We start from the raw sequence: 19,687 nt of genomic DNA, 5'->3' as shown, positions 1-19,687 counted from the left end.
CATTTTTTCGTTTTTTTTTTTTTTTTTTTTAGACGGGGTCTTCGCTCTTTCGCCCAAGCTGGGGTGCAGTAGCCGGATCTCAGCTCACTGCAAGCTCCGCCTCCCGGGTTCACGCCATTCTCCTGCCTCAGCCTACCGAGTAGCTGGGACTACAGGCGGCTGCCACCTCGCCCGGCTAGTTTTTTGTACTTTTTAGTAGAGACGGGGTTTCACCGTGTTAGCTAGGATGGTCTCGATCTCTGACCTTGTGATCCGCCCGTCTCGGCCTCCCAAAGTGCTGGGATTACAGGCTTGAGCCACCGCGCCCGGCTTTTTTTTTTTTTGAGACAGAGTCTGGCCCTGTGGCCCAGGCTGGAGTGCAGTGGCACGATCTCAGCTCACTGCAACCTCCATGTCCCAGGTTCTAGCAATTCTCCTGCCTCAGCCTCCTGAGTAGCTGGAATTACAGGTGCGTGCCACCAAGCCAGGCTAAATTTTTTTGTGTTTTTAGCAGAGACAGGGCTTTGCCATTTGGCCAGGTTGGTCTCGAACTCCTGACCTCAGTTGATCTGCCTGCCTCAGCCTCTCAGAGTGCTGAGATTACTGACATGAGCCACCACGCCCAGACCCCTTGTATTGATATCTATATTTTTTACATAGATGCTACCTTTTAGCCAGATTGTATGCACACTTAAGCATAGGAGTAACCTCGTTAAAATTCTCTGTAGTCTCAGTTTTTTTTCTTTTTCCTTTTGTTAGAGACAGGGTCTCACTATGTCGTCTGGCAGGAAGTTCAGTGGTACCGGCCTGGCTCATTGTAGCCTTAACCTTCCAGGCTCAAGCCATCCTCCTGCCCCAGCCTCCTGAGTAGCTGGGACTACAGGAATGTACCACCATGCCCAACTAATTTTTAATTTTTTTCTGTTTTTGAGACTGTGTTGCTCTTTTGTCAGGCTGGAGTGCAGTGGCATGATCTCCACTCACTGCAAGCTCCGCCTCCTGGGTTCAAGCAATTCTCCTGCCTCAGCCTCCCGAGTAGCTGGGACTACAGGTGTGCACCACCACGCCCAGCTAATTTTGTATTTTTAGTAGAGATGGGGTTTCACCATGTTGGCCAGGATGGTCTCGATCTCTTGACCTTGTGATCCGCCTGTCTTGGCCTCCCAAAGCGTTGAGATTACAGGCGTGAGCCACCATGCCCAGCCATTTTTAAATTTTTTATAAAGACAGAACCTCACTATGTTGCCCAAGCTAGTCTTGAACTCCTGGACTCAAGTAATCCTCCTGCCTCAGTGTCACAAAGTGTTGTGATTACAGGTATGAGCCACCACAGCCAGCCTGTATTCTGAAATTTTTGAGTGACTACATTTGCTACATTGTTGTAACTTTCGGGATGCATCAGTAGACAAAAATTCCTCACTCATGAATTCCATGTTCTTGTAGGGAGGAGACAAAGGATAAGCAATAACAGAAAGGCAATAAACACAACTAAGTACATCCTGTAGTGATTAGCAGTAGGAAAAAGTAGGTCAGAGTAAAAGAGAGTTTGAGAATATGTCAGGTAATTTGCAGTTTCAAATATGTTGGTCAAAATAAGACTCTTTGAGACAGTGATATTTCTGTAAAGACCTGACAGAAGTAAGGAGGTGGGCCATGGGAAGAACTGGTAAAAGAGTGGACCAAGCACAGGAAAAAAACCACAGCAGAGGCCCCCAAGGCAGAAGTGTGCCTAGTGTGTTCAGGGAACAGTAAGAAGGCCATTGTGGCTGGAGCAGAGTGAGCAGGGAAACCATTGCAGGGTTTAAGAATTTATGTGTTTGCTGGTTTGAGAATAGATTTTAGGAAGCAGAAGTAGAACAGGAAGGTCACTAAGGAAGCTAACTGTAGTAATCCAGGCCACAGGTGCCAGAAACTTGGACTAGGTAGCAATTGAGATGAAAAGAGGCTAGAGAATCCTACATATACTCTGAAGGTAAAGCCAAGAGGATTTCCCAGCAGATGGGATGTGGCTTGTGGGAGAAATGAAGGAGTCAGGAATGACTCCAAAGTAGACATAAGCAACTGGACGATGGAAATGCCATTAACAGAGATGAGGAAGGCTGAGGAGGAACACGTTTTGAAAGGAAGATCAGGCATTGCATTTTCACATATTGGGTATGAGATACCAGACATTCAGAGGGAATGTCCAGAAGGCAGTTGAATAATCAAGTCTGGAAGGAGGTCTGAGCTGCCCAGCTGTATTCTGCAATTATCAGCAAATAGGTAGTATTTAAAGCCTGGATAGGCTGGCCATGGTGGCTTATGCCTGTAACCCCAATACCTTGGGTGGCTGAGGCAGGAGAATCACTTGAACCCAGAAGTTCAAAACCAGCCTGGGCAATATGGCGAGACCTTGTCTCTACAAAAACATTTAAAAATTAGCCTGGTGTGGTGGTGTATTCCAGCAGTCCTAGGAGGCTGAGGCAGGAGGATCACTTGGGCCCAGGAGGTTGAGGCTACAGTGAACTGTGATTGTACCACTACATTCCAGCCTGGGCAACAGAGGGATTTTGTCTCAAATTTTGTCTCAAAAAACAAAAATTAACTCAAAATGGATTAAAGACCTAAATGTAAGAACTGAAACTATAAAACTGGAGCTATGATCACACCACTGCACACCAGCCTGAGCAACATAGCAAGACCCTGTCAAAAAAAGAGAATGGACAAAGGCTCTGAATAGACATTTCTGCAAAGAAGTTACACAAATGGGCGGTGAGCACGTGGAAAGATTCACAACATTATTAGCAATCAAGTAAATGCAAATTAAAACCACAAGGAGCTGTTACTTCATGTATACTAGGATGGCTATAATCAAAAAGATAAATAATAAGAGGTGCTGGAGAGAATGTGGAGAAATTTAAACCCCCATATACTGCAGATAGGAAGGAAAAGTAATACAGCCAATATGGAAAATAGTCTGGCAGTTCCCTAAAAGTTTCAACAGTTACCATAGGGCCCAGCAATTCCAATCATATGTATATACCCAAGAGATAGCAAAACATATTCACACGGCCAGGCACAGTAGCTCACATCTGTAATCCCAGCATTTTGGGAGGCCGAGGTGGGTGGATCATGAGGTCAAGAGTTCAAGACCAGCCTGACCAACGTGGTGAAACTGCGTCTGTACTAAAAATACAAAAATTAGCCAGATGTGGTGGTGCACACCTGTAATCCCAGGTACTCAGGAGGCTGAGGCAGGAGAATCACTTGAACCTGGGAGGCAGAGGTTACGGTGAGCCGAGATCACACCATTGCTCTCCAGCCTGGGTGACAGAGTGAGACTCCATCTCAAAAACAAAAAAAAAATTCACACAAAAACTTATACATGAATGTTCACAGCAGCATTATTCAAAATAGTCAAAAAGTGGAAACAAACCACATGACCATCAACTAATGAATGGATAAACAAAATGTGGTATATCCATACAATGGAATATTAATCAGCTATGATAGAAGGGAATGTAGTGGCCAGGTATGGTGGCTCACGCCTATAATCCTAGCACTTTGGGAGGTCGAGGCGGGCAGATCACGAGGTCAGGAGATCGAGACCACCCTGGCTAACACGGTGAAACCCCGTCTCTACTAAAAATACAAAAAATTAGCCAGGCGTGGTGGCGGGCACTTGTAGTCTCAGCTACTCGGGAGGCTGAGGCAGGAGAATGGCATGAACCTGGGAAGCGGAGTTTGCAGTGAGCCGAGATCGCGCCACTGCACTCTAGCCTGGGCGACAGAGCGAGACTCCGTCTCAAAAAAAAAAAAAAATTAGCCGAGAATGGTGGCATGCACCTGTAATTCTAGCTACTCAGGAGGCTGAGGCAGGAGAATTGCTTGAACCCAGAAGACAGAGGGCCTGCGGGTGAGCTGGGAGATCGCAGCCACTGACTTCAGGCTGGGCGACAGAGCCAAGACCCGTCTCGAAAGAAAGAAGAAAGAAAGGGGCGGGCGCGGGTTGCGCCTCAAAGCCTGTAATCCCAGCAATTGCGGAGGGCCGAGACGGGGCGATCACGAGGTCAGGAGGGGTCGAGACCATCCTGGCTAACCCCGGTGAACCCCCCCGTCTCTTACTAAAAAATACAAAAAACTAGCGGCGCGAGGTGGGCGGGGCACCTGTAGTCTCCCAGCCTACTCGGCGGGAGGCTGGAGGCAGGAGAATGGCGGCGCTAAACCCCCGGGAGGCGGGAGGCTTGCGTGGAGGCTGAGATCCGGCCACTGCCACTCCAGCTCTGGGCCGACAGAGCAGGACTCCGTCTCAAAAAAAAAAAAAAAAAAAAAGAAATTCTGGAAACACTAAGGGCCCTCTGAGAAAACCAAAGAAACACTTGGGAATCACCGTAAGGCATAAACCTTTCTCATTCCTTACCTTCCAACTTATACCTCCCTTCTTATCTCTATCTGAACCCATTCTTACTCTTCTAGGTTAAAAGAAGAAGTAGTACCTCTCCTCTTCTCTTCTTTTCTTTTTTTAAGATGGAGTCTCGCTACATGGCCATGGCTGGAATGCAGTGGCGTGATCTCAGCTCACTGTAACCTCCGCCTCCTGGGTTCAAGCAATTCAACTGTCTCAGCTTCCCGAGTAGCTGGGACTACAGGCATGTACCACCATACCCGGCTAATTTTTTTTTTTTTCCAAGACGGAGTTTCACTCTTATTGCCCAGGTTGGAGTGCAAGGGCACGATCTTGGCTTACTGCAACCTCTGCCTCCTGGGTTCAAGAAATCTCCTGCCTCAGCCTCCTGAGTAGCTGGGATTACAGGCACCTGCCATGCCCAGCTAATTTTTTGTATTTTTAGTAGAGACGGGGTTTCATCATGTTGGCCAGGCTGGTCTCAAACTCCTGACCTCAGGTGATCCACCCACCTCGGCCTCCCAAAGTGCTGAGATTACAGGTGTGAGCCACCACGCCCGTCCTAATTTTTTTTTTTTTTTTTTTTTTGAGATGGAGTTTCACTCTTGTTGCCCAGGCTAGAGTGCAATGGCTCAATTTCGGCTCACCGCAACCTCCACCTCCTGGGTTCAAGTGATTCTCCTGCCTCAGTTTTCCGAGTAACTGGGATTACAAGCATGGGCCACCATGCCCGGCTAATTTTTTTTGTATTTTTAATAGAGACGGGGTTTCTCCATGTTGGTCAGGCTGGTCTTAAACTCCCGACCTCAGGTGATCCGCCCGCCTCAGCCTCCCAAAGTGCTGGGATTACAGGCTTGAGCCACTGCTCCCAGCCCTGTCCTAATTTTTGCATTTTTGATAGAGATGGGGTTTCACCATGTTGATCAGGCTGGTCTTGAACTGCTGACCTCAAGTGATCCACCGGCCTCTGCCTCCCAAAGTGCTGGCATTACAAGTGTGAGCCACCATGCCCAGCTACCTCTTCACTATGCTCACATTGTAACAAATTCCTGGTCTCCTCTAGGACACCCTGCTGCAGCAGCAAGTTACTGTTTCTCCTGGGCAGACTGCCACACTGCACTGCCTCCTCCCGTGTAGCGTAAGCCTGCTGAGCAAAGAAGAGAGCAGCACGGAGGAACCAACGGTCATTTCTGCTTGAGAGTTTGGCAGCGTGCTAGTGATTGTCAATAGAATTGCTTCTTTCTCCAATTGAAAACAAAACACGCTGGTGTGGCTCACACCTATAATCCCAACACTTCGGGAGGCCGAGACGAGAGGATAGCTAGAGCCCAAGAGTTCACAACCAACCTGGCAACAACATAGCAAGGCCCTGTCTCTATAAAAATAAGATTAGCCAGGCATGGCGACACATACTTGTAATTCCAGCTACTCAGGAGGCTGAGTTGGGAGGATCGCTTGAGCCCAGAAAGTCAAGGCTTCAGTGAGCTGTCTTCGCAACACTGCTTTCCAGCCTGGGCCACAGAGCAAGACATTGTCTCAAAAATATATATATAGGCCAGGCGCGGTGGCTCACGCCTGTAATCCCAGCACTTTGGGAGGCTGAGGTGGGCGGATCACGAGGTCAGGAGATCAAGACCATCCTGGCTAACACAGTGAAACCCCATCTCTACTAAAAATATAAAAAATTAGCCGGGCATGGTGGCGGGCACCTATAGTCCCAGCTACTTGGGACACTGAGGCAGGAGAATGGCATGAACCCGGGAGGTGGAGCTTGCAGTGAGCTGAGATGGTCCCACTGCACTCCAGCCTGGGCAACAGAGCGAGACTCTGTCTCAAAAAAAAAAAAAAGTATGTATGTATGTGTATATATATATATATATATATATATGAAATAAAACAAAACACCTCTGCCTATTGCTTACTGTCTCCAGTCCCAGCCTTGAGTCACAGCTGTCTCCTACCCCCTCAAATAAATATAACTCCATGTGTGCTATTTTAATTATCTTAGACTCTAGGGTTAAGACTGAAATGTGGGTTCCAAACCATAGTAATAAAGGGAAAATACAGGAAGAAAATGAGAATTAACTGTCATAAGGCTGGGACATTCTGCCACAGTTGCAGAACTAATTGAATTATTAGAGTATGTTAGAACTGAACTCAAATTAGGACAGAACTCATGGTAGCTTTGTTTTTCATTGTTAAGCTCCTCCAGTAAGAAGTAAAACAACAGCTTATCCAAGCAGCCTAATAAGCATTGTGGGTTTTATCTTTGCAAAGATTAGAGCAAGGACGTTCAAGCTTAATAGCCTCAATAACAGTTTCTAACTTTTTTCTATCTGAGATCCTGAAACAGGAAAGATGAGATTTTTAAAAGAGCTAGTGTGCTATATGTAAAGAAAAAATTAACATGTTACTTATATATAATGAGAAGTACTTATTGAGAGGAGGCTATGAAGAGGTGATTTAAAAAAGAAAAGAAAAAAAAGTACTTCTCACTCTCTGAAGAGCCTCATCAGCATTATTGGCCTGTTGAGAAGCAGCCAGTAAAGCTGAGTGATTTTTAGCCATAGATTGCTGTAAAGTAGTAGTCGGGGCCTGTGGCAGGAAGTAAGATTCATTTGTTAATTTAAAAATTCATTTTAAGAGTTACTGTTTGGGAAAACAAAAACACAGTTTATGATATTAAAAGAATCTAGTTGGCCGGGTGTAGTGGCTCACGCCTATATTCCCAGCACTTTGGGAGGCCGAGGCAGGCGGATCACGAGGTCAGGAGATCAAGACCATCCTGGCTAACAAGGTGAAACCCCATCTCTACTAAAATACAAAACAAAATTAGCCGGGCATGGTGGCGGGTGCCTGTAGTCCCAGCTACTCGGGAGGCTGAGGCGAGAGAATGGTGTGAACTCGGGAGGCGGAGCTTGCAGTGAGCCGAGGTTGCTCTGCTGCACTCCAGCCTGGGTGACAGAGGGAGACTCCGTCTCAAAAAAAAAAAAAAGAATCTAGTCGAGGATGCAGTCTGTATCTACCCATTTAGACTCTGAGTTTTTTGAGAGGAGGAGCCATTCTTTTTACGCTTTAAGAATCCCCTAAGATATTGCTAAGCACGTAGTAAATAATCAACACATACTGAATTGGATTTCTAGTTTGTTCCTCTTCCATATTCTTCATGTTTTTTCCTTTTTTTTTTTCTTTTCCTGGTGTTTCCATTTCCACTTGTCCCCTTACTGAGTTATGGTAACTTGTAGTTCCTCATATCTGTCACACCTGTGCTTGCATGCCTTTGCATAAGTGAGATTCCCTTTCCTCTCTGTTCATCAGAGGGAATAGAAGGCCACTCATCCGAGAAGACTTCACTCCAAAAATCACTCCTGCCTGGTATGCTCTCTGCTTATTCATCCTTCACTTTTCAACTTAAAGGCTGCTTTCTCAGAGAGGCTTTCCCTGAGGCCCCAAATGTAAGTTATGTCACCTTATTTTCTTATGGAATTATTTCCTGTATAGCACTTAGCACCATTTCTAATAATATATAAATCATACACATACACATATTTATATGTTTTCTTAAATAAAAACCACCTTCCTCAGTAGACCATAAGCTCTTTGAGGAGTCCTACGTTTTTTTGTTTGGCATCTTGTTTGTAGATTGGGGCCTGACATTCAATAGGTACTCCATGCATGCTTGCCAAATGAGTGACTCACCTCCTCTGAGAAACATTCTCTTTCAGCACCTTATGTTAATACTTAACTTTATTATGACATTTATTACATTGCTGTCTCATCTCACTAGGTTGTTAGCTACACACGATTGCAGTTCATAGACTTGAAAACATGCTCATGCATGCTTTCTTTTCTTATACCTTCCCCCTGAGGTTAAACTCTGCCTTAGGTCACATTACTCATGCTTTCAGATAGCTCCGCTTCTAGCTTTCTGAAGGGCAGGGTGGGGGGTGTTCAGCCCCTTGTTTATTTTATATATTTGGCTTTCAGGTAAATATCTGCTTATCATGCCCGTTGTTCACTCACTTCCTTAGTCCCAGCTCATTCTGCTTCCTTCTTCCTAAAAAATAACAAAACAAAATACTCCTGTCCTTGGAGAATAATTTTTGCATATGGTCACATTTCAGTTTAGTAGGATAGAATATTGAATTTGCTGGACAGGTTTTAACATTGCAAGAATTATCAACTGGGTTTTTATTGTGGCTCTAGATCTGTTTGTTGGGATAAGAAAATATTATGAGGTTAGGCACAGTGGCTCATGCCTGTAATCCCAGCATTTTGGGAGGCCGAGGCAGTCAGATCACTTGAGCCCAGGAGTTGGAGACCAGCCTGGGCAACACAAGGAGCCCCCATCTCTACAAAAAATTTTAAAAATTAACCAGATATGGTGATACATGGCTATGGTCCCAGCTACTCAGGAGGCTGAGATGGGAGGACCGCTTGAACCCAGGAGTCCGAGGCTTCAGTGAGCTGTGATCACACCACTGCACTCCAGGCTGGGCAACAGAGTGAGACTGCATCTCAAAAAAATAAATAAAGATCATGAATATGGGCATTGAATGATATCTCTTTTTAACCATGTCTTTCTCATCTATAGCAAGGCTTTATAGATTGTTGGTGCTCGATAACTATTTAGTGGATTGAATATATACTCAAAAAAGAGCGCTGGACTTAAGGTCAAAACTCATGACATAAATTCTATTCATGATCCCATTATTTAATATTGTGACAGTATAGTACATAGAAGTTTTAAATGAAATTATCATTTCTATATGATTATATGTTGGAAATCTAAGAGGATCAACTGAAAAACTGTGAGGAACAATAGGAAGCCAAGCATGGTGGCATGCACCTGTAACTCCAGCTAACCAGGAGGCTGCGGCAGGAGGCTGCGGCAGGAGGCTGCGGCAGGAGACTGCTTGAGGCCAGGAGTTCAGGTTTACATTGTGAGTCATGATAGCGCCGCTGCACTCCAGGCCTGGGGAATGTAGCTAGACTCCCATCTCTAAAACAGAAAAAAAGAAACAATAGACAATGTAATGTAATATGGCAGATTTAAAAATTAGCGTTCAGGCCAGGCACAGTGGTTCACACCTGTAATCTCAGCACTTTGGGAAGCCAAGGTGGGCAGATCACCTGAGGTCAGGAGTTCGAGACCAGCCTGGCCAACATGGTGAAACCCCACCTCTACTAAAAATACAAAAATTAGCTGGGCGTGGTGGCAAGCACCTGTAATCCCAGCTATGTGGGAGGCTGAGGCAGGAGAATCACTTGAACCCAGGAGGCAGAGGTTGCAGTGAGCCAAGATCGTGCCATTGCATTCCAGCCTGGGCAACAGAGTGATACTCCCATCTCAAAAAAAAAAAAAAAAAAAAATTAGCATTCAAACATCAATAACTTTCTCTACTTTCTCTGTCAAATAGTAACTAATTTAAGTATAATGGAAGAAAATGTCACATTCACAATAACAAAATAAGATAAATAGGCTGGGTGTGGTAACTCCCGCCTGTAATCCCAGCATTTTGGGAGGCAAAGGCCAGGAGTTCATGACCAGCCTGGACAACAGAGGGAGGCCCTATCTCTACAAAAAATTTAAACATTAGCCAGGTGTGGTGGCATACACCTGTAGTCCCAGCTGCTCAGGAGGCTGAGGTAGGATAATTGCCTGAGCCCAGGAGGTTGAGGCTGCAGTAAGCCATGTTCACACCCCTGCACTCTAGCCTGGGTGGCAGAATGAGACCCTATCTCAAAAAAAAAAACCAAAAAAACTCATGGTTGCTAGTATACATCTCACAGGGAAGTGGGGTGCCTTTAATTGCATTGACTGCAGTGTGAATGGTGCCCACTGAGATGAGCCACACAGTTTATCTGAATATATTTAGAAAATGTTCATATGTCCATAAACTATCTGGACATAGTGGCTCATGCCTGTAATCCCAATACTGTAGGAGACCAAGGCGGGAGGATCCCTCGAGGCTAGGAGTTTGAGACCAGCCTGGACAACATAGTGAGATGCAATCTCTAAAAAAAAAAAAAAAAAAAAAAAAAAAAAAAAAAAAAAAAAAAACCTGCAAAGTTTTTAGAAACTACTTGAAGAACACTGTTAAATTCTGAAGAAACAATAACTAAAACACCTCATTCTTAGGTAACAAGACTCAACATTGTAGAAATGACAGGAGGTTTTTTGTTTTGTTTTGTTTTGTTTTGTTTTGAGACGGAGTCTCGCCTTGTCGCCCTGGCTGGAGTGTGGTGGTGAGATGTCCGCTCACTGCAAGCTCCGCCTCCCAGGTTCATGCCTTTCTCCTGCCTCAGCCTCCCAGGTAGCTGGGACCACAGGTGCCCACCACCACACGCGGCTAATTTTTTGTATTTTTAGTAGAGAAGGGGTTTCACTGTGTTAGCCAGGATGGTCTCCATCTCCTGACGTCGTGATCCGCCCGCCTCAGCCTCCCAAAGTGCTGGGATTACAGGCGTGAGCCACTGCGCCCGGCCTTGTTTTTCTCTTTTTAGACGGAGTATCGCTCCTTCGCTCAGACTAGAGTGCAGTGGTTGTGATCTTGGCTCACTGCTGCCTCCCAGGTTCAAACAATTCTGCCTAACCCTCTCAAGTAGCTGGGATTACAGGAGCCCACGACCACACTCGGCTGATTTTTTGTGTTTTTAATAGAAACGGGGTTTCACTGTGTTGGTCAGGCTGGTCTCGAACTCCTGACCTCAAGTGATCCACCCACCTTGGCCTCCCAAAGTACTGGGATTACAGGCATGAGCCACTGTGTCTGGCCAAAATGACAGTTCTCTCTGGATCAGTGTGTAAGTTGAATTCAGGCCAAATCAAAATCAACAGAATTTTATTTACAATTTGTCAGAATTATTCTAAGTTTCATTTGGAATAAGCATTTAAGAATCACTCTGAAAAAGAAAGAGTATTGGCTGGGCATGGTGGCTCATGCCTGTAATCCCGGCAGTTAGGGAGGCCGAGGCGGGTGGATCACCTGACGTGACGTCAGGAGTTTGAGACCAGCCTGGCCAACATGATGAAACCCTGTCTCTACTAAAAATACAAAAATTAGCCAGACGTGGTGGCAGGCACCTGTAATCTCAGCTGCTTGGGAGGCTGAGGCAGGAGAATCACTTGAACCTAGGAGGCAGAGGTTGCAGTGAGCTGAGATCGTGCCACTACACTCCAACCTGGGCAACAGAGTGAGACTCTTGTCTCAAAAAATATATATAAAACTAAAAAATAAAATAAAAAGAAGAAAAAGAAGAGTAATGGCAGGGGTAGAGTGAGGGAACTTGCCTCCCAGATATAATGTATTATAAAACCTCTTAAGCCAGGCACGGTGGCTCACACCTGTAATCCCAACACTTTGGGAGGCCGAGTCAGGTGGATCACAAGGTCAGGAGATCAAGACCATGCTAGCTAACACAGTGAAACCCCATCTCTATTAAAAATACAAAATAATTAGCCGGGCTTGGTGGTGGGTGTCTGTAGTCCCAGCTACTTGGGAGGCTGAGGCATGAGAATGTCGTGAACCTGGGAGGCAGAGCTTGCACTGAGCAAGATCGCACCACTGCACTCCAGCCTGGGCAACAGAGCAAGACTCCATCTCAAAAAAAAAAAAAAAAAAAAACTTGAAACAGATCCTTTTCCTAAAATGGAATAAGTACAGAATTAGACCTCAATGAAAACGGACATATGATATAGATGGCAGGATTAATTTAAGAAAAGGTATTGGAGGCCGGGCGCGGTGGCTCAAGCCTGTAATCCCAGCACTTTGGGAGGCCAAGACGGGCGGATCACGAGGTCAGGAGATTGAGACCATCCTGGCTAACACGGTGAAACCCTGTCTCTACTAAAAAATATAAAAAACTAGCTGGGCGAGGTGGCGGGCGCCTGTAGTCCCAGCTACTGGGAGGCTGAGGCAGGAGAATGGCGTAAACCCGGGAGGCGGAGCTTGCAGTGAGCTGAGAACCGGCCACTGCGCTCCAGCCTGGGCGACAGAGCGAGACTCTGTCTCAAAAAAAGAAAAGGTATTGGAACAATCAACTAACCATTTATAATTTTAGAATTGGATTCCTACTTCCCTCCTCACTCCAAAATAAACTCCAGATAGAGCAAAGATTTTAATATTTAAGAAAACCATAAGAGTCCAAAAAGAAATGACTTGAATAAATATATTTATAATCTTGAAGTGAGGAAAGCTTTTCTAAACATAGCCCAAAATTCAGAAGCCATAGGATATTTTTATTTTATATCTTGCATGACACAAGACACCATATGAAAAGACAACAAGCTTGGAAACAATATTCACAATACATATGGCAAGGGGTTAGCATCCTTAATAATAAAAACGTACATCGGGCAATTAGAAAGAAAAAGTAACCCAGTAGAAAAAAATAGACAAAGGACATAAGCAAGCAATTCACAAAAGTTGCATTCACTAGGATTTTTGTTGATGACTTTTGAGTTTCCTGTCATGCCTAGAAAGAATTTCCCCACTCCAGGATGCTCATTGTTTCTGATAACTAAAGAAATGCAAATTGGAACAATTTTTTACTATCACATTGGAAAATATCAACTATCAATATAAAATTGATAATAGTGTTAGCACAGATGTTAGTGTTGGCACAAGTATTAAGAAACAGAATGGGTTCACATGCTTGGTGAGAAAAAAAAACAGGCATTTTGATTTTCCATTAGTGAGAATGTAAGTTGCCATTATTTATTTGGAGGGCAATTTGATCATTTCTGTCAAAATATTTATTGTAGTTATGTGATTTGACTCAACTCAAGTTCTAGGGCTTTCCCCTCGTAAATGTAGAAAGATTATGTGTATAAGGATTTTCACCAAGACATCGTTCTTAATAGTGAAAAATTGGCAATAATCCAACCGTCAATAGAGAATTCAATAAATAAATTATGGAAATGACATACTTCACAGCTGTTGAACTGTGAATTCATAAACTTATATAGACTGACATGAAAAGATCATCAAAATATATTAAATGAAAAATACAGGCCTGGTGTGGTGGCTCACACCTGTATCCTAGCACTTTGGGAGGCCAAAGCAGAAGCATCAATCATTTAAACCCAGGAGGTTGAAACTGCAGTGAGTCATGATCACACCATTGCACTCCAGCCTGGGCCACAGAGCAAGACCCTTTCTCAACGTTATATATATATGTGTATGTGTGTATATGTTACAGATTAGTATGTATAATATTTCGTTTTCTGAAAGGCAGAAATTTTTTTTTCTTTTTGAGAGTGAGTCTAGCTCTTGCTGCCCAGGCTGGAGTGCGGTGGTGCAATCTCAGCTCACTGCAACTTCCACCTCTTGGGTTCAAGCGATCCTCCTGTCTCTGCCTCCTGAGTAGCTGGGATTACAGGTGCCCACCACCACGCTAATTTTTGGTTTTTTTTTTTGAGATGGAGTCTCACTGTGTCTCCCAGGCTGGAGTGCGGTGGCGCCATCTCCGCTTACTGCAAGCTCCATCACCTCCCGGGTTCACGCCATTCTCCTGCCTCAGCCTCCTGAGAAACTGGGACTACAGGCGCCCACCACCACACCCGGCTAATCTTTTGTATTTTAGTAGAGACGGGGTTTCACTGTGTTCGCCAGGATGGTCTCGAACTACTGACCTCAGGTAATCTGCCCACCTCAACCTCCCAAAGTGCTAGGATTACAGGTGTGAGCCATCGCACCTGGCCTGAGAAGGTAAAATTTGTATATACCTATAAAAAAATAGGTTTAATTAAACTCTGAGTTTGAGAACTGACTTCATTATTTGCTAACACTTTCACTTTTTATTTTTTTATTTTTTTTTTTGAGAAGGAGTCTCGCTCTGTCACCCAGGCTGGAGTGCAGTGGCCAGATCTCAGCTCACTGCAAACTCCGCCTCCCGGGTTTACGCCATTCTCCTGCCTCAGCCTCCCGAGTAGCTGGGACTACAGGCGCCCGCCACCTCGCCCGGCTAGTTTTTTGTATTTTTTTAGTAGAGACGGGGTTTCACCGTGTTAGCCAGGATGGTCTCGATCTCCTGACCTCGTGATCCGCCCACCTCGGCCTCCCAAAGTGCTGGGATTACAGGCTTGAGCCACCGCGCCCGGCTGGCCACTTTCACTTTTTAGAGAGTAACCTCTCTAAATCTATTTTCTTGTGCCTAAAGTTAGAGTGTTAAATATTTCTTATGTGTGTCAAAAGTTCAAAAGACAAAATATATAAAATCTCTTTGTAAATGGTAATGTACTCTATAAATGTATGGTAATCAAACAAAAGTCTTTAAATGTAAATGACTCCCATAATCATCTGTATTCTTTTTGTGTGGGGGGGGGGGATAGGGTCTCACTTCTTCACCCAGGATAGAGTGCAGTGGCATGATCACGGCTCACTGTAGCCTTGACCTTCCAGGCTCAAGTGATCTCCCCACCTCAGCCTCCTGAGTAGCTGGAATTACAGGCGCATGCTACCATGCCTGGCTAATTATCTTTTGTAGAGATGGGGTCCCACTATGTTGCCCAGGCTGGTCTTGAACTCCTGGGTTCAAGCAAACCTCCTGCTTCAGCCTCCCAAAGTGCTAGGATAATAGGCATGAGCCGTAGGGACATGGATGCAGCTGGAAACCATCATTCTTAGCAAACTATCACAAGAACAGAAAACCAAACACCGCATGTTCTCACTCATAGGTGGGAACTGAACAATGAGATCACTTGGACTCAGGAAGGGGAACATCACACACCGGGGCCTATCATGGGGAGGGGGGAGGGAGGAGGGATTGCACTGGGAGTTATACCTGATGTAAATGACGAGTTGATGGGTGCTGACGAGTTGATGGGTGCAGCACACCAACATGGCGCAAGTATACATATGTAACAAACCTGCATGTTATGCACATGTACCCTAGAACTTAAAGTATAATAATAAAAACAAAAAATAGGCATGAGCCACCGCACCCAGTCTGTATTCTAATAAAACTAAATAGACCTATAATTATTACTTTTTAACTTGATTTAATAACATAAAGCTTAATATCTTTTGGTGTGATAAGTCATTCTTAAGTTTTATAGCATAACATACCCCTTAGGAAACCTCAGGAAAGCTTTTAATTTCATTCTCCAACCCAAATATATATACATACCAAATTTTGCATACAACTTTATAGATCATATAGACACTCCCTCAAAACAAAATATCATTCCATGGATTATTGCTATGAATTCTAGTCTCCGAAATGCATAAAGAAGAGGTAAACGGCTGGGCATGGTGGCTCACGCCTGTAATCCCAGCACTTTAGGAGGGAAAGGCAGGCAGATCACGAGGTCAGGAGATCAAGACCACCCTGGCCAACAGGGTGAAACTCTGTCTCTACTGAAAATACAAAAATTAGCCAGGCGTCGTGGCATGTGCTTGTAATCCCAACTACTTGGGAGGCTGAGGCAGGAGAATTGCTTGAACTTGGGAGGCAGAAGTTGCAGTGAGCTGAGATCGCGCCACTGCTCTCCAGCCTGGGTGACAGAGTGAGAATCCATCTCAAAAAAACAAACAACAAACCACAACTAGTTGGTAGATGTGACAGAAGCTTCCATATACAATAATTATGAGTAAGATAAAACACCTAAGAATATGCTTAATAAGAACTGTGCTAGATCTTTATGGTGAAAACTTTAAAATGCCATTGAAGGACTCAGAAGAACAATTAAATACATAGAAAGGCACACTATGTTCTTGAGTAGAAAAACTCAACATCATAAAGGTGTTAGTTCTTTCTAAGTCAGTCTATAAATTTTATGTGATTTCATTAAATTACAAGCTAAGTTTGGAAACTAGGCAATATTATTTCAAAGTTCAAGTGGAAAAAGTAAAAAAGCAAGAACAGAGGCTGGGCACAGAGGCTGGGCGCAGTGGCTCACACCTGTAATCCCAGCTGTTTGGGAGGTGAGGAGGGTGGCTCGCTTGAGCTCAGGAGTTTGAAACCAGCATGGGCAACATGGCGAAACCCCATCTCTACTAAAAATACAAAAATTAGCTGGGTGTGGTGGCAGGTGCCTGTAGTCCCAGCCCTTGGGGTGCTGAGGTGGGAGAATCACTTGAGCCTAGGAGGTGGAGGTTGCAGTGAGCCGAGATCACACCACTGCACTCCAGGCTGAATGATAGAATGAGACTTTGTCTCAAAAAAAAAAAAGAAGAAAAGAAAAGCAAGAAGAGTCAGAGGAATTCTAAGAAGAATGTATAGGGAGGGGGAGGCAGGGGAATCAGCTCTGTCAAATATTAAAATAGATAACAAAAGATGTAGTGTTGCACAGGCATGCCAACAGATCCATAGAACAGAATGAGAAATCCAGAAACAAATACACCTAAGAATTTTATATGTGATTTTTAAAATGTTATTAAAAGTATTTAAAATCTGTAGGTAAAAGATGAATGTTCAATAAATAGGATTAGGATTGCTGGGTAGTCATCTATGAAAGTGGATGAAAGATTAAAATATAAAAAACAAAAAGTGGCCGGGCATGGTGGCTCACACCTACAATCCCTGCACTTTGGGAGGCTGAGGTGGGCAGATCACTTGAGCCTAGGAGTTCAAGACCAGCCTGGGCAACATAGACCCCCATCTCAATTTAAAAACTAAATAAACGGCCGGGCGCGGTGGCTCAAGCCTGTAATCCCAGCACTTTGGGAGGCCGAGACGGGCGGATCACGAGGTCAGGAGATCGAGACCATCCTGGTCTACACGGTGAAACCCCGTCTCTACTAAAAAATACAAAAAACTAGCTGGGCGTGGTGGCGGGCACCTGTAGTCCCAGCTACTCGGGAGGCTGAGGCAGGAGAATGGCGTAAACCCGGGAGGCGGAGCTTGCAGTGAGCCGAGATCGCACCACTGCATTCCAGAGAGTGAAGACCCCCATCTCAAAAAAAAAAAAAAAAAAAATAAAAAATAAATAAACAATAGAAAGTAATGAAGGGCAGATATTTTAGTCTCAGAGTGTGGAAATTCTTTCTAATATTACACAAAATTTGAAAACCATAGAAGAAATTGTGATCACATTAAAAAGTTTTTTTTATCTGATAAACCACTATAAGTGTTGCAGGATCTTAGGGGGTATCACTTTCCTGGCTAGAAACCTCTGTGGCTGGTGGCACCCTTGTCTGAATTTTGCTTGGGCTCACTGGGCTCATTCTGCCCATTCAGCCTGGCAGGCTGTGCTTGGCTCATGCTACCAGCCTGGATCCCATGCCTCCAAAGGAGTCTGTAAGTCAGGTATGGAGCAGCGAGGGGTGTGTGAACGAGCGTGGAGTCCAGCCACTGCACAGACATGTCAGCTGCTGCCGCGGAGCAGGCAGCTCCAGGTGCCAGCACAGACAATGGCTCTCTGCAAGGCTGCAGCTGGACCAGGCACATCACAAGCAGCTTTCCCAGCTGGCACCAGGGAATGCAGTGGCGCCCAGAAGCTTGGAGACACCGGGAACTGCAGGGCCCCAAAGAGAGACTCACAACCCTGGCTCAGGTAGCTCCCAGGTCTCCCAGGTCTGGGCTTCCCAAAGGCCCACAGCTCTTCTCTCCTTCTCTTCACCTGCAACGTGGTGAGCAGTGGGCATGCTTTAACCCTGTCTGTGTTACAGTTCTTTGAGTCTCACCATTCGGTGGGTCCTGAGTTTTTGTCCTGTGAACAGGAAGAATGAGGTATGCAGACAAGTGAAGGGTGACCAAGATGAAAATGAGCTTTATTGAGTGGTAGAACAGCTCCAAGGAGACCTGGAGGAGGTAGCTCCTTTCTGCAGCCAGGGTGTTCAGCTCCTAGCAAAGAGGGTAGCTCCTCTCTGTTAGGCAGGTCAACCCAAGGAGTGTTTAGCTCCTAGCATGGAGGGTAGCTCCTCTCTGCAGCTGGTCATCCTGTCTTCAGCTCTGCTCTGGCTGAGCCCTGGGCTTTTATGGGCCTCAGAGGGGAGGAAGTGCACACTGATTGGTCCATGGGTGGCCATGGGTGGGCCTGGAAAAGGCACCACAAATTCCCACTCCAGTCCATGGGACTGCAGCCTGGCCCCAGCCTTCAGGCCCTCCCTGGCCTGAAGGTGGTGCCTCACTGGGAACCCCTGCCTTTCCATCCTGGAGCCGGTCTGCCTCCTACCACTTTTCATGGCACCCAGGCAACTCCTGCTGAGGGGTGCCTGCAGGCCAGTGCCCAGCTGCCCTTAGCACCCCGCTTGTCGTCTCTCCCATGCTCCTTGTTACCAAAAGTCCAAAGAGGGAGGTTGACATGTTAGTGCTGCCCAAGCAGGTGCACACCCAGCCAGGCTAGGACAGCACCCAGGCTCAACCCCAATACCACTCTGAGATCGGAGTGGGTACCACGAGTGGGGAGAGGCCAGGCAGCGGAAGCAGACACCCCCAAGCCTGTGCCCTGAGGGCACAGACTGCAGAGATGCCCAGATCCTACACCTGGGAGGGTGGGGCTCCCACCACTCCATGGAGCTTGCAGGCAGCTGGGGGCAGGGGCTTCAGGTCCTCAGTGGGCCCCTTTCTGCCTGCCCCCCATGCCCCACTGCTTCTCTGCACCCAGCCCCATTGTGACAGCCCCCAGGGTGGTAGGTTCCATGGGGGGTAGGGGGTGTTGGGGAGGGTCCAGCTTGTCCCTGGCTCCTGCTGGCTCTGTGGTTCACAGAACTGCCCCAGGCATAGCTCTACCTCCTCCCCACGCCCTCCCCACAGTGGCAGTAGGCTAGAGTGACGACACGGGACCAGGGTCCAGAGCAGCAGAGGCTCCAGGCCTGGGAATAGGTCTCACCTGACCATGCAAGGGTGGGGGCGGCACAATCGACTGCCTCGGGGATGCGGAGCACAGGGGAGCCACTGCCACCATTCCTGCTCCCGCAGCTGCCCCTGCCACCGCTGCTTGTACCTTCTCACGGCGGCTGGTGCAGTGGCCACTGCCATCATAAGCAAGAATCAACAAACAACAAACTGGAAAAAGAATAAAGCACTCCTAGAAATAAATAAAAGAAAGGCTAAAAATCTAATGGACAAAGGATATGAGGAAACACTTGGGAACAAAACAGAAACACAACTGTCTCTCAACCATTAAAAGATGCTTGGTCGGCCGGGCGCGGTGGCTCAAGCCTGTAATCCCAGCACTTTGGGAGGCCGAGACGGGCGGATCACGAGGTCAGGAGATCGAGACCATCCTGGCTAATACGGTGAAACCCCGTCTCTACTAAAAAATACAAAAAACTAGCCGGGCGACGAGGCGGGCGCCTGTAGTCCCAGCTACTCGGGAGGCTGAGACAGGAGAATGGCGTGAACCCGGGAGGCGGAGCTTGCAGTGAGCTGAGA

At 46.0% G+C, this 19,687-nt stretch overlaps 1 long non-coding RNA gene across 4 annotated transcripts in view; it reads left to right on the top strand.

Moving 5' to 3' along the window:
* The window catches only part of LOC108540266 (uncharacterized), a 36,005-nt gene that overhangs the window by 5,040 nt on the left and 11,278 nt on the right, over positions 1-19,687 (top strand). Inside the window, exon 2 of one of the 4 annotated variants that reach the window (XR_001888628.1) lies at positions 7,682-7,818. The exons of 2 other annotated variants lie outside the window; for them this stretch is intronic. This is a non-coding gene — a long non-coding RNA (uncharacterized LOC108540266). Of the gene's footprint in view, positions 1-5,426; positions 5,794-7,681; positions 7,819-19,687 lie in introns of those variants that run through there. One more of the 4 variants, XR_001888625.1, reaches the window with a different exon arrangement.

Source organism: Rhinopithecus bieti, unplaced genomic scaffold (assembly GCF_001698545.2).
Source record: "Rhinopithecus bieti isolate Rb0 unplaced genomic scaffold, ASM169854v2 scaffold_19355, whole genome shotgun sequence".
NCBI classification, from domain to species: Eukaryota; Metazoa; Chordata; class Mammalia; order Primates; family Cercopithecidae; genus Rhinopithecus; species Rhinopithecus bieti.
The sequence above is the reverse complement of the archived record's forward strand: the minus strand, read 5'-3'. Positions and strand labels throughout refer to the sequence as shown.